Source organism: Rana temporaria, chromosome 4 (assembly GCF_905171775.1).
Source record: "Rana temporaria chromosome 4, aRanTem1.1, whole genome shotgun sequence".
NCBI lineage: Eukaryota > Metazoa > Chordata > Amphibia > Anura > Ranidae > Rana > Rana temporaria.
The window spans coordinates 290,714,337-290,719,702 of record NC_053492.1 but is presented as its reverse complement, the minus strand read 5'-3'; positions in this window follow the sequence as shown (position 1 = coordinate 290,719,702).

The window sequence follows — 5,366 nt, the reverse complement described above, 5'->3', positions numbered from 1 at the left end:
TAAGATTGGTTGATAAATGCATTTATGTCCCATTCGACATTGAGGCCACACGGGACATAAGTGCGTAACTCGTAAATCCAATATGCCTCAAGTCGGGACACTCCTCTCGTCTTGGCTCCTCCCCTCCATGGTGGCACATACTTGTCAATTATCAAAAACTGAGTACCTTTGGGGCTCCGGTCGTGACATTCCCTATAGTGTCTCGGGACAGTGTGCTCGGTACATCCACTCAAGATTTTGGCTGATGTGGCTTCTTGCTGGGGCCTTTCCCTGCACGGCAATCCTCCTATTGAAGTCTCGGAGTCTGCAACTTCTTAAGGGTGTCCTGGCCCTAACCCTCTGTCCCCCAAAAATACAAAAAAGACTGTTAAAATAAATAAAACCTCTTTTACATCCAAGAAGTGTCTTGCACCCAATGCCTTTAACCAATATTTGCACCCACTATGCCTCACAACCCACCACATATTGAAAGATGTTAGCTATCTTTGGCCTTGGAGGTCCTCATTAGACTGGGCAAGGCCAGAGACCTTGCTACACAATTGACACAAATATGGTAGTCATTAGCAATGGCAATATAGCCTTCTCTGGACAGCATTCTGCTTGTTAGACCCCTGTACTTTATCTTCTCTTACCTATTCAGTCTCCTGTTTTATAAAAAAATTTTATATGCCTTTAATGCATTATTTTAGAGACTTTAGACCAGCCAATTTGGAAGATCTTTTACTGAAGTAGTTGCAGGTAACAAGTAAACATTTCCCAAAGACATCTTCCACACACTTTCCTGTTCAAAGTTCTCTAGTCCCTTTATATAGTGCCCCATTAAGTAATCATGCCTTTGGCAAATGGCTAAATCCAGAAAGAGTCCTTTACAAGGCAAGAGTCCATAACAGGCAGTAAAACCACAAGAGGTAGCAATATTTCATAACACAGCTTAAGGTAGCACATGCTTAAGTCCATAGGCCACACAAAATGATGACACTTTGGGCCCAATTTGGACATTTTCACTTAGGGGTGTACTCACTTTTGTTGCCAGTGGTAAAGACATTGGTGGCTGTGTTGAGCTATTTGGAGGGGTAGGTTTACACTGTTATACAAGCTGTACACTCACTACTTTACATTGTAGCGAAGTGTAATTTCTTCAGTGTTGTCACATGAAAAGATATAATAAAATATTTACAAAAATGTGAGGGGTGTACTCACTTTTGTGAATTACTGTATGTATGACTGTTAATCAGGAACTTTAGACTAAGCTCTGTTAAAGTAGGCACTGATGTAAATGTACAATATATATGTAAAGAGTAAATTGTCAGCGTTATAGGTACCTCAGATAACAAAATAAAACTAATGGTAGACCTAAGCCGCGTCCACATTTGGAACCTCCGGTTGTAACTGCTTTTTGTCTCTTATTTGGGGAAAGTTCCTCCATTGTTCTGTCCCTGAGGCACCTTTTACTGAAACGTGAGTGGGGAATCCCCTCAACAGCGATAAACAACAACAACAATTTTTTAGTTGCTGTCCGCAAAGCTTGCTGTGTCTACTGGTACTCAAACGCTCAAAAATGTTTGGAATTTGGAAGGTTTATACAGATTATATACATTTTTAGAAACATTGTACTTACCGTATGTACGATACTTGGAATGTTGTACCACTTTTGACATTTTACAGTCTGTTGTACATTGTACTTTGAAAAACTTTAATAAAAATGCTCTACTGTTACAAAAAAAAATGTTTGGCTTGTTTGTTAAAAATACTATGATTTATAGATGAAGATCAGACTATTTTTCAGGGGGTATGCAAATGGCACAATATGGCGTTTTATTTTGTAATTTTGTGTCTTGAGTGTTTTCTTCAAATGGCTTCTCTAGCAATGTTGTTTTTTTTTTTTTATTATCAAAATACAGAGGTCTGACGACAGTGTTGTTCTGATGGTGTCTTGTTGGTGTAAGACATGTAACAATCCGGTTAAAGAAGAGTCAAACAAACTTGGTGTATTATCAGAAATGGCTGCATGCTGGCTAGTGCCTGTTACAAAGGTTCACTTACCAGCTTGAGATTACTGAAATCTATGTCACTGTTGTGTATATATAAAAGTTTATAAAGGCTGTCTCCAGTAGCGGTGTTATTTCTCCCGGAAATGTCAGACATGAGGCATAGCATTCAGTCACTGATCAATCCAGGCACAACATACAATAGCAAAACATTTCCAAGCATACAGTAGCATAGATATTGTGTACATTTTAAAATGTGAATCAATGGAAATTAAAGGTAAGATGTCACATACAGTACATGAGCAAGCCAAGCTGGGTCACAGGAAATAATATTGGCAGCCATCCTTGGCATGCAGTTGGTAGATCTCATAAGGTTTGTCTGTATATAATTCTCTAATCTTAACAAATGTTATGTGTAACCTACTGATGTAATGTTTTATGTGTACTGTATACACACACACACACACACACACACACACACACACATACCACCAGCCACTTGTAAAAGTGACAGTCTTTAGTGGAACTTGCAAACAGTTTTGAAAAAAAAAAACAGCTTACTTGAGCAAAACAAACACAAAATAAGTAACACTCAGGTTACCCTGCTGGGGCTTTTTCAGGTAGGCTGTACGGGGCTCCATAAATATTACAAAAGATGACTAGGCACCTGCTGGAGAGGGCAACAATAGAAGGTTGGGAGAATAATGTCAGTCCATAGACCATAGCTGCTAGGAAATTACTGCTGGGAAAAAGTGACATAAAAACAAACAGCAAAACAATCGATAAGAGTGCTTCAATGAGGTATATAGAACAAAACTTAATATGATTGTAAGGCATAACCTGTTAAATTACAGACTTCCATTAAATGTGTAAACATACTGTTTATTGTTAAACGAATGAGTTAAAAAGCTTGACCCAAGCAAGTGCCAGAAGTACACACACAAGTCATCAGTGGTTGAGCCTGCTTACTTGCACTCCACTGGAAAGGTCCGAAATGTATCTCAATGCTGATAAGGTGTAGGCCATCTACATACCTCCCAAAGCCTGCCTGTAAAAACTCCCATTGTCACAGGAGGTTTAACTGTTTCCCATGATCCAAGGCATGCTGTGAATGATAAATGTCACAATTGCTGGTGCTCTCAACGGAACTGTAAAGCCATCAATTGACTGGTGTCATAGCTGATCACATGTGCAGCTCTATGGCAACTGGAAACAGAGGCTAAGATGGCAACTTTCTTGACTGTAAAGCATAGGGGGGGTTTTGTTTTGTCTTGAAGCCCAACTCCAGATCACCCCCCAACTCCCCTGTTTGACTGCTGGGCTGAAGTGAAAAAAAATCCTCATTTTCACTTACCTTAAGTTGTGGTCACCAGATCATCCAGTAGATATTTCTTGGTGGGTCCAGGAGTCCAAATCACTGCCTGCATGATGTATACAATTCTCATGGGCTTAGCTTAAATCACCTCTGTGAAGGAGGTGAGGAGGTGAGGCATGGATTTTGATCTGTATTGCTTTCCTACTGCCTTTGTATGGCCTTCTGGGTGGCTGCACATACAGCTGTAGTTTTAAAGCGGGAGCATGCACATAGGGGCAGTCGCAGATCTAGAGGGGAGCAGATGGTGCAGCACATCCCAGGTACTGCATGCCAAGATGCTACAGCCAACTCAAATGTAAATTTCACTAGTGCATGTTGAGACTGAGCTATGCCACACTATGGTCACAGTGGCAGCTTGCCTGGCTAGTGCAGCAGGAACTGCTGCAGTGTCACACAGAAACAATTTGCGGTGGGCAGGAGGAACGGAGTGATGTCACCTGCCTCTTGTATAGATTTGCCTCACAGGTGCAGCAGAACATTTGTGGGGTGGCAGGCAGGAGGAGAGGAGCAATATTGTGCAGTTGACTTCACTCTCTTCCTACATGAGCCCCTCCCACATCTTGCAGTGCTCTGGCATTTTGTCTGACAGAACTGAGGCAGGTATGGCTGTCAACTCTGCAAAACAATCTTACAGGGGAATGCCTGCCTGAAAGCACTGGAGAAGGAGCGACAGATTTGTTATTTTATTTATTACAAGTACTTGTATAGCACTGTCAATTTATGCAGCACTTTACATACATATATATTTTTACAGTCACATCAATCCCTGTCCTCAAGGAGCTTACAGTCTAAGGTCCCTAACTCCGAACCATACATACACATACTAGGGCCAAGTATGGGGCACCAGTGGCGGACTTGCCAATTCTGGTGTTCAATGGAAAATGCCAATCGAGCTCCACAGTGTCCAGCAGTGAGCACAGAGCACACCGGAGGACTAGAGCCCTCAGGCCACCCCCATGAAGTCTGTTTCTGATTGTTTGGTCAGAGAAATTCACACCAGTGGCCTGCTGGAGGTCATTATGTAGGGCTCTGGCAGTGCTCATCCTGTTCCTCCTTGCACAAAGGAGCAGATACCGGTCCTGCTGATGGGTTAAGGACCTTCTACGGCTGTCCAGCTCTCCTAGAGTAACTGCCTGTCTCCTGGAATCTCCTCCATGCTCTTGAGACTGTGCTGGGAGACACGGCAAACCTTCTGGCAATGACACATATTGATGTGCCATCCTGGAGGAGTTGGACTGCCTGTGCAACCTTTATAGGGTCCAAGTGTCGCCTTGTGCTACCAGTAGTGACACTGACCCTAGCCAAATGCGAAACTAGTGAAAAACAGACAGAAAAGATAAGTAGGGAAAAAAAATGTCAGACACCTCCACCTGAAAGACACATGTTGTTAAATTTAATCAACAGCAAAGCAGCTAAAACTGATTAACAACACCCTCTGCTACTTAACTGACCAGATCAATATCACAGGAGTTCCAAATCAAAACTGTTCCTTTAATTTTTTGAGCAGTGTGTGTATGTATATATATATATATATATATATATTGATATTATATTCTTTGCAGGGGGAGAGTCTGGAGAGGCTGGAGTGCTGCAGGAAAACCTGGGGATTCTGTTCTAATATACAGGTGAAAAAAAGTACTTTGGAATTTCCGACAACAAATGTTCGGTGTTCATGCTGTCAAATTGTCCGACGACAAATGTGCTATGTTGGATCACCCGATCGTGTGTGCACAAATCCGTCGGATTAAAATCCAAAGTACAAACACGCATGCTCTGAACAAATGCTAACCATAAGACAACATTAGCAGAAATTGCCCAAAGGGTGGCGCTAAAAAGCAGAAAAAACACGTCGTTTTGAGAATGTTGGCTGTAAAAGTTCTGCCGTCTGTATGCAGAACAAGTTTACGGACAATGCCCTTCGGACAAAAATCCACAGATTTGTCCGATGGAAGTCCGATCGTGGGTATGAGGCTTAAGAAGACCAAGAAAAGGGGGATCTAGTC